This window comes from Photinus pyralis, unplaced genomic scaffold, assembly GCF_008802855.1.
Source record: "Photinus pyralis isolate 1611_PpyrPB1 unplaced genomic scaffold, Ppyr1.3 Ppyr1.4_LG1, whole genome shotgun sequence".
In the NCBI taxonomy this organism is placed as follows: domain Eukaryota; kingdom Metazoa; phylum Arthropoda; class Insecta; order Coleoptera; family Lampyridae; genus Photinus; species Photinus pyralis.
In genome coordinates, this window is record NW_022170249.1 from 11471820 (window position 1) to 11482644 (window position 10825).

At 36.2% G+C, this 10825-nt stretch overlaps 1 protein-coding gene across 2 annotated transcripts in view; it reads left to right on the top strand.

Moving 5' to 3' along the window:
• LOC116173749 (protein Wnt-7b) overlaps positions 1-10825 on the top strand; it is a 145961-nt gene that overhangs the window by 110235 nt on the left and 24901 nt on the right. The window lies entirely within an intron of this gene.

Sequence of the window (10825 nt, forward strand, 5' to 3'; positions counted from 1 at the left end):
ATAAAGTTCAGCATTTCCGGTGCGCATTGCAATAAGTGAGGATGGTTTATACTTTATCCCGTAGCTATAGTTGAGTGAAGAAACAAAGAGGTAGAGGAAGACCAAAGATCTTTTTATACAATTCCCATAACAAACAGAAATTTCCTTCTGATTAAGTGCAATAGCAATTCATTGCTGTAAACTGTATACAAAAATGATTTACCATTTAATGTATTCATATCACAAATGTAAACATTCAAAACTTTACGATACGAACGGTAGGGACCGTTATCGCACATTATTTATTAATGAAATAAATTTACGAAAACAACCCTAACATCAGTGAACAGCGCTGGAACGGTCATAAACACTAAAAGAAAGACGGGAATTAATTAATTAAACAAAATTCATTTTTTGTGCAGAATACTTGTTAATGTTTAGGACATGTCATGTATCCCACAATCTATCGCCACGAGACTGTCCTTTTTTATTTTTAAACTTGTACTAACAAATTGAAAACAACTTCTTAATGAATATTTTAACAATTTGGCTGCATAATTTGTGATATCTGTACTATAGATCTTAAACAAGTGTTTTCCACTTTACCGAATAAAATTTAATTTCCCATTCCGTGTAAGAATAATAAATCTTCAGTACCGACAGTCTTTCAGGTTTGCACATTGTTTGGAGTGAATATGCTAGTAACTAGAGGTCTCAATAAACTCATGTCAAATTTTATGAAGAAGTAAGTATAGTGCTACCCGGAAGCCAATAAGTAACCGTGTGTAACTGTATAGGAAGAATAAATTGCAAAAGGAAAGGTAAATTACAGATATGGTGTGCGGAAAACATGATAGTTTAATAATAAAGAATTTGCCAGTTCGCGCAGTAACAAGGAATTATAACTTACACGCTCCCAGCGACAAATAAGTACACCACGGGTAATCCCTATGAAAAGAAAGTATTTTATGATAGTAAGCAGGGTATATATTAATGTTGAAACATAATAAATATGGTAGGTAATGAGCGTAATTTATGATATTCAAAGTAAGTTAGGATTTGCATGCGGTAACGTAAGAGTGTAATTGGTCGATGCAATGGTAAAGTTATGACCTGAGCACGATAATGGGCCGTGTCCAACTTTCCCCACTGTTCGTAGTACGACTGCTGTAGACAGTTAGTAAGTAATTCGATTGCAGGACAATGCGAGATCCTTGTGCATCTTACCATTACATATTATTTTAATCAGTAAATAAAATGCTCGCGACATTTCTAAGTAAATTCTTGACTTCTTCAGATTGCTGTGTAGATTTCTGATACGTCGTCTGATATGGATTTATTTACTTAATTTAATTTATCCGGTAGGGAGTATTAACCTGAATAACTTAAGGCACTCTATTATTGCATTGCTATTGAAATTGTTAAATTCATGTTTGCCAGGAATTCCGTTCTATTTTATAACTATGCAGGTCTACTAGCCTTAAAAAAATCCACATGCATTCATTCCTTAGCCCTCCTAAAGATACTGAAGCGGAACGTTTCAAAATCGGAAATGGTATTTACTCAAAAACGCAACGAGCGTTGTATTTTATTTTTGGGGGTGGGATTTTTTTATTTCAAGGGTATTCATCCGAACCTCGCTGTTGGGCGACACACTGCAGCGACAGCTTCTCTAAATCGACCCATGGATTATCTTGTTGGATTACTTATTTATTTATTAACAAAACTATTCGCCTTTTCTTAATAACTCTGCTGGAAGAAAATTACAAATGAGTAAATGAGTAAGAGGAACCTAAAATGGAGGACACGTTAATTCACAGAAATCGAATTCAAAATTGGAAATACACATCTATTCCATTGTCATTAAACACCAAAAACACAACGAAACCGATTGTATGCTAATCGCCATTACTCAGCGTACTAGTAAAACTACGAACATGCATTTTATGTTGGTGTATCACATGTTAGAGGCACTTAGGGCCAGTTTAAACATACCACGCAAACACGCGATCGATAGACAGTAACACTTAAGCAACACTTATTACCTTAAAGTGTTAATAATACAAAATCTCCGGTCGTAACTGCGACTGTCAAACAAGCAGACACAAAATTGATACTTTGGAGCTTCACTTCTTCGATTGCACTAGAATTTCGTTATAAGTACAATTGTAGTATTGTAGTATATTGGCCCTTTGATTGGGGGACTGTTTTGCAAACAAAGACGCTCAAATACAGCTACGTTTAACGCCCAAAAAACTCAATTCACATCTTCTACAAAAAAAACCATTACCAAACAAGCGTTTGACCAACAAAAAGTGTCACCCTCAAGCATATTTAAAACCATTTCCCTTTCCATTTACGTCATTCCTCCTTCATTTACAAAATAATGTGTATCTTCGAAAGATAAAACTGCAGCTGTAGTAAACTTTGACGTTCACACGTGCTATCGTGGAGTTTAATTAGCGTACGCAGCGATATGAAAACTTCGTATCTATGACCGAAACTATGAAAACAACATGAGATAAAATTTTACAACTATTACGCAAATAATTCCCAGATGTTCCTTACCTTACTACAACAAAGTAAGTAATATAAAATAAAGCAGTTATTTAAACAAAATTTACAACTAACAATTCTGATACAAAACAAAATCGACTTCGAAATCAAATGACATGATCGGCATTGCGTTCAATTCCATCCCATCTAACATCTACTGCAGATGCCGAAACCAAACAAAACGTCCACTTGATGTAGTTTACACAACAGTATTTACAATCACTATATGATGAACAAATGGCAAACATTTGAAACTTGAAACCTTGACATATGCCTGGCGTCGCCGCCTCTCCCAGGATTTAGTCAACTGTCGTGGGGATGCGTCCCTGGTATGGTAGGAACTATGAGGGGCGTTTCACCACTACTTTGGTAACCATTGCGCTGGGCCGCGACATACGCCAAACAATGTGGTGGATTTTGTGGATTGGGGGGGTTGTGGGGGCGGCTAACTGAGCGTTATCCGACCCGAACGGGCACGGCCACAGCTTCGCCACTGGTATATCTGCCTTAGAGGGAAATCTGCTTTCTAATGATAGCTTCTTCTCCGGGCGTTCATTGGTTTCCGATGTTCCTATCCTTTGATTTCGTTCCCTTCCCTGTTTTCCGTCATGTTAGGCACTTTTTATTGTTGTCCTCTCCCTGCGTTACTTTCTGTCCCCTTTTCCTCTTCCCCTTGGCTACTTGTCCTTATGTCTGATTCTTCCTCCACCTCCAGTATTCTTCTGCTTTCTTTCCTCCTTTGATGCTTGTCTCTGCTCTCATCTTTCCATGGTAATCCCCGAGACCTGTACCGTTTGGTTTATATGGTGTCTTCTCCAAATCGTATTACCTAACAAGAGTCATTGTTGTGAAATACTGGAAAAGATGGAACCAAAGCGCTGGTGTGAAAACGGTCGAAGATATCGGTTTGAAAGTTTTAGGACTTAAATAAGATGTGTTTGTGCATATTCTAGCATGAAAAGAAAATTTTTGTTCCGTATGGTTTTTGACACGGCCGCCATTTTGTTTTTTTAAATGGTAACATAGGTCTTGCAACACATCGTTGGAAAGCTTATTTTACCTTCATTACGAAGATGCAATAGGAAAAATACGGTTACCCCTTTAATCCTGGACAACGGAGGAAGCAATGCTTCATTTCCGGCTAAACGGTTGAACCATTGGAACCAAATTTGGTGTTGATCTGTGATTTCCTTCTGCAACCGTGATCTTAACCAACCGACGCCGACGGATAGCTGGGAATATTCTAGCTGAAATGCGTAATTTGCTCGTTCTTCTTTTGTGTAATACCTTCCCTTATGGGTTGCCTGTCATTACCTCTATAAATGTTGAATGCATACTATACTATTCAGTTCTTCCTTCTCGTGTTTCACTTGCGCAAGAATTGCTCTTTGTTGATGGGCTTGTTGCTTTATTTTTTAGTTTTTCTATTATTCTCTATTGGTATTGTTTATTCCGGGAGAATCGTTATTGATATTTGCTGTTTCATCTCTTATAATAGCCGAATCTGATAATGTTCACCATAAGACCTAGACAAATGCTAGGCCTTTTTGAAGGCATGAATGATAATTCTGGACCCACACTCTTACTTTGTTGATGGTAGGCGCTCTATGCGATTAAAGGACCGTTCTTGGAGTATCACAGATGACGAAGTGGCAAGTTTGCCTTTATGGGAAGGTTTATATTTTTGTCGAACGCCAACTAATACGACACCCATTCACTTATTCAACGAAGACAAATACACAAGAAAAAGCTCAAATGCAATTTTTCAACAAGGAGTGATCATTAAATCATTCCATATGCAAATTAATTCACCCATTTTGTACTGGATACATACCGTAACCGTGCTGGAGATAAACAGGAGTGCTCATTAATCACCGTTGTTTGTTTAAGGTTCGCAAGTGAATGATTCCTTAAAATATTTCATTCTAATTATGCCCATTCACAAACTTTTTTCATTCAAATTTAATAAAAACTCCGTTATTTCACCTGTTTGTCTGGAATTCCATAATTAAATGCAAGTGATTTATTAAAGCAAAGTAAATAATATTTTTGGTGTCCAGCAGAGGAGGATTATCATGTTATCCTGTATAATCCGGACGGCTCATAAACTACGGTATTAAGGCACATAAACAAGTCTTCGACCAGCAGGTAGTGAAAACACCATCAGACTTAATTTTACCATCTGGAACCGACCAAAATATCGAGAAAATGAATATTCAGTTCCATTCATAAAAATATTGGAGACTTTTGCGTTTTATAGCCTAGAGTTATACCAAAAAAACGCCTACTTTTCCACTGGAACTATATCTCTAACCCACGTGCTAAACTTTTTAATTGGCTTTATCGGTGCCATTATTATAATCTAGCGATCATTTATCGGATAATTTGAATAATATTATGAAGATTATTGGGTCAGTTCTGACTAATAGGTGACATCGGCGACGTAGGTGAGATTATTTTTAATTAGTGTTTTCGACTTGCCTTTTTTAATTCATCCGCGGCATTTCTAAAAATAATTTCTCCGCATCAAAGGCATTTTCTTAAATCAAAAGTGACATTTTGACCTTATCGGAGTGCTAATTAAAAATTTATGTTTTGTACGATAAACTTCTAATAGGTTTTATAAGTGATGTAACTGTGAATTTCGATATGAACGACAAAATAAATTGCAGGTAACGTGTGAACAAGCGGTTAGCTTGTATAAATCAATGAAACCTCTCTAAATCAGTAATGGCTTTACATGCATAATTAGGAATGTTACTCTGCCGGATTTCAGAATGATTAATGTTCAGATGAATCCAATACCTGCGGACATCACAGTCTAAGATGTGCACATGTGAAATCAGTCCCTCGTTTACAAAATTTTGCAATTGTAATTCGTGTTCTCGGGGCCCCCCATAAATTTATCCTTGGGAAGAGTTTCGACAATGAAGACATAAAAAATTTGAATATATGGGGGGCAAACTTCACGCAGCCTCAGCGTTAAGAATGATTTTTTTTAGAGTTACGAAATGTCGAAATGATCGTGAATTCTTCTAAAGTTGCTGAGAAGTCATTAAAATTGAAAAATCAATGTAAAATACCGTTCTCGTAATAAAAGTATTCACTATAATTTTCTAAATGTTCATTTTACAACAAAATCTTATAATAAATAGTTACATAACTTGGTGTAGGGTCTCCGGCACCGTGCCCCAGAACTCTAAAATTCTACCAAAAAATCGTCTTTTATAGAACTGTATAAGGATATGCATGAAGTATTAGAATTTGATAAACACCTCTGGGTGTAGACTGCCATAACAGAAAATAAATTCTGCCGATCAGCTACAAACTCAATACCAAAATGGACTCCCTTTCAACAAATCCTTATCATAACCTTCTAGTGTTGGATTTAGTCCAATCATACTTCACCCACCAATTTCAGATGACGTTATGTATTGTATATAGACCGGGAGATGGTGACACTTTTTGTGGTGTGATTTGCTACAAGTATGGCGACCATTCAAAGGTTTAATTAAGTACTCCTCAATACGAAAATGGTGCTAACTCTCTGGGAGTGGGGCCGTTATTGCGTGACGATTGTTTAAACATGTCAGAAAATTGAATGATTTTGGACAATTTGCTACACAAAATTCTTTGGATTTTCTAGTAGTCGGTGACAAAACAAATGACGGAAACGAAATGCCATACTTTTCCGGTGGGCCTTATAGCCCGCCATACTCATTTGAAAGTGTCGATTGTTTGTATTTTTTTTGGGTGATTTGCTACAAGCTCATTTTTTTATGAGCATCAAGTCCTCAATCAGTCATTCACGAAAATCAACCTGCCATACCGCAGCGACGGGCCCGCATAGCCGCCATACCGGCACAAAGATGTCATTTTTGTTAATAATTTTGGGCGATTTTCTACACCCTATAAATTTTTCCACCAGTTATTTTTATAGGCAGAAATAGAAAGTTCGATACGCCATACCTGTGGCATGGGCCAATTATGTATAATATTTTTTCAAAAATGTAAGAATTTTCCGAAAATTTGGGCGATTTGCTACAGTATGGCACCAATGTTTCGTGACAGTTTGAGGTGTAATAAAAGTAAATATCAAGTTTCAAACATGAATCCCAGGCCAATCTTGTTTTATCACGAGATGTTATGTCGCTTAATATTCTCCGCCCCACTCGAACTTCTTAGTCAAGTTGTAGAGGTCCCGGTCGGGGTCGTTGTGTTCTGCATTGCATTCAATGGATCGCAGGTAGTAGGTAGTAGCTGCCGTCAAGTTTATACTACCCGCCATAAGTATCTGAACACCCAGTGGCTTTGATCAATTTTGATCAAATTTTCAGGGCAGTTGTATTTATTCCGAATTAAGAAACGATGAAAATTTGAACCTTATACAAATTAAAATAACACTAATAATAATAATAATAATAATAAACGTTTAAACAAATATAGCAAACGAGCTCCTGGGTATGGCTATAGCAGTTCAAGACCAAATTTTGCACCTCTAAGTGCATATAGGTATCAAATTTCATTTAGATGCTTTCATAATTAAGAAAGTTGGCACTGTGCATCTGAAATACCAATCAAAATAATTTTATATATTATATATATTATTATAGTCATGAATATTACGGATGGAAGTTAACGCACACAGATAATTATGAATTTAATTGGTTCGACGGCGACGTCATGCCCACTACTGTCGGATATATCATTCTGGATCGCATTGACCAAGAGAATGAAAATCAAATCGATTTGAGTAGTGTCGAGGGCAATGGGAACGAAACAGAAGAGACCCATGACGATGTTGAGGAATCCGATACCGATGACGAGTAATTGTTAAACACGAGTACGATATCTTGTCGGGATAAGTTAATCAATTTAGAACAATTATTCTTTTGAATGGATTGTGTTACCAATTTTTAATAATAAAATCATTTTTCTGAAGCTCGCGAGAAGGTCGTTTTCAAGGTTTCTTGCTTGTCCCAGTTATAGCACAAAGATGTTTTAAGAAAACAGATTTTCGAGTATGGCGCCATCTTTAGCCTTCATGACGAGTATGGCACATATATCATGGGTCAATGTGGAGCATGAACTTTCGGAAAATCCAAATGCCATACTGTAGCAAATCGCCCAAAATTATTAACAAAAATGACATCTTTGTGCCGGTATGGCGGCTATGCGGGCCCGTCGCTGCGGTATGGCAGGTTGATTTTCGTGAATGACTGATTGAGGACTTGATGCTCATAAAAAAATGAGCTTGTAGCAAATCACCCAAAAAAAACAAACAATCGACACGTTCAAATGAGTATGGCGGGCTATACGGCCCACCGGAAAAGTATGGCATTTCGTATCCGACATTTGCTAAGTCACCGACTACCAGAAAATCCAAAGAATTTTGTGTAGAAAATTGTCCAAAATCATTAAATTTTCCAACATGTTTAAACAATCGTCACTCAATAACGGCCCCACTCCCAGAGAGTTAGCACCATTTTCGTTTCGAGGAGTACTTAATTAAACCTTTGAATGGTCGCCATACTTGTAGCAAATCACACCACAAAAAGTGTCACCATCTCCCGGTCTAATACTGCGATGAAAAATTATGTCAATATGCAAGTCTTGCATTCGGAAAAAAAGCAGTAGGTACTTTCGTGCGGCATGGCGATATTAATCAAAAATATTCAACAAACAAATCAAGAATTGGACAACTTCAGATTGAGAATTGGATCGTTTCATTTACAAAAAAAAACTTGCAATGTTTGGGTCAATAACTATAGCCCGTCTCACCTTGACTTTATAGTACAGGGAACATAAGCCAATGTGGTCCTTATAGGAGATTGTGACGCGGCGATGCCGATTTTAATCATGATTTCCAACGTGAAATGGCATTTTCCCAAAATTAACAATTTAGCTTAATTTCTGGAAATTGATGAGATATGGGTATAGGGTCAAAGGAGGAAAAGCGAGGTGTGTGTTTTCCGACAGCTGAAGATCTGAAACTGATCGAGATTCGTCACAGAATGGCTGTCATGGATGGTGACAGTTTCAGCTACACCATAGTTAACGTGTGGTTGCCATGGTTCTGGTAAAGACGACAATGCGCCACCAGGACAATTCAATGTGAAGATTACAGAGGAGTGCATTTCTCTCGTGGATGAGGCTGTCAAGGCACATCACAGAGGACGAGATTGCTACCATGGTTAACACGTTGCCGAAAAAGGTCTGTGATTGTACGGTCTCACGCCCGAGGGAATTCTGGGAGCGAGGCGAGGCGGTGGAATTCACCCAGTATATCAAACTGTTATGGAAAAAAATAATATGTAGTTCATATGCGCAATTCAGCCGTGGAAGCCACTTACCTGATATGCTATTCCATACATAATCGTGTACCTATACTTTAGGAACCAATTAAAAAATCGCCATTATTAAAAAAAACCTGTTTTTTACTAAAATTACTTCTTGTGTGAATTTTGGCTTTATATTATTTATTTCATTTCATTTATTATTATTTACCACGTTACATATCTGGTAGATGTGTTTGTGGCACGTCAAGCATAACATAAAAGTAAGATACAAAGTAACATACAACATAAATATACATTATACATAATACAATGATTTTACATTTAACATATACATAAATAATATTTAGTTAGGTACATACATGTAAGCGTACAAAGTTTATAATATGTCTGTCGGTGATATTTGTGTGCTTAAAAATTCGTTGACTGAATATAACGCTTTACTGGTAAGGAAACGCTTAACTTTGATTTTAAATTGTCTATTGTCGAGTGCTTTGACATTATCCATAATAATTCCATAAAACTCTTGAGTATTTTCCGTTCCCGTACCCCGTTCTCGTGGTGATTTAGGGAAGTGCTTTCGGAGTACACCTTCAAAGAAACCTACGTTCTAAATGTCTCTATCTGCCACAGTTTCAACTGTAAAACGTAAAATCTCGTTTTTCTCTGTTCCCTTTCCCGTGGAAATTTTGGGAAGTGTTTTACTAAATCAGAAAAATCAGATTTATGTTGGCTAATCAACCTGGATTTGACACAAACATTTTTGCCGCAGAAGAATTTTACAGGAAATCTCCATTTAACGTATAAACAACGTTTCAGTTTCACCAGTGACTAACATTTTTTTGAAGACCGCATTAATGGTAATAATTCGTTGATTGATTACCTGAAAGTTTGCGTAATAAATATTTTTCTGAAATCGCCCGTGTAGCCTAATTTCTCGAAGCGAATTCAACCCTCAAAATACGCTAAGAGAGCGAAAATTTAATTAATTCGGGTTGAGCCGTCACAGAGAAATTTTTACTAGTAATCAGAAATAAGTTCGTTTTGTATTCGTCAAATAAGTCATGGAGCGCAGTAATAGATAAATACATACTACTTATTGTGTGTATTTATTACCGAAATGCAAATCAACGCATCAAAAGTTATCAAAAACCACTCTTACATTACAGTAGTCAAATTGACTCAATTTAACGTATATAATATTCCTAGCGTATTGGCACAAAGATCAATTTGGAAAATGTTTACTAAACATTTCCTTTAAGAATATATAGATTTTGTAACGTGGAGGGCCAATTAAGTAATTTCTATTGCCTTAATGATAATGAGAATTTCATAGGGTAGATTTGTAAAAATAGGCCCTCAGTTATATGGATCATTCACTTTTTCCCTTACTTTTATTTGTTATTTTTTTCTTTTATTTTTAATAAGGGGAAGGGTGCACTAGGCGCCCAGAAAATGATAGTGTCACAACTCGTGTTACAAATGACACACTTAATCACAACTTTTCCATTACAGTTTTTGTTTAAATATATTTATAAGTAAAATAGTAAATAATACTAAAGCATTATATTAAGATTTTATTATAATAATAGTGTACGTCTTTTTTGGTTGTAATTTTATAGGAAACAAATAAATAAATAATACCTAATTACCCACATTAATCACCGAGAAATAATAAATTTCGAATTTTTTGTGTACAGTGTGGAGATTAACAATGAAACCATTGCAAAATACAGAATAATTGCGTATTACAAAAAAAGTTGGACAAACATCGTACTATTAGTCCTTTTAATGAAATTTGTATTGTATTTGTAAAAATGCTATCAGAAAATCTCGATTTAAATGCCGGTGAAGTTACCGATCGATCAATTGAAGTTTGGGGAATTCTTCTGGGACAAATTGATATTTCCGTAAATAATTCGACCAAAAGAGTGCGGTTGATTAATGGAATTCGGTGAACTTTCTACTACCGGTATTGTGGATTTAATTAAAAT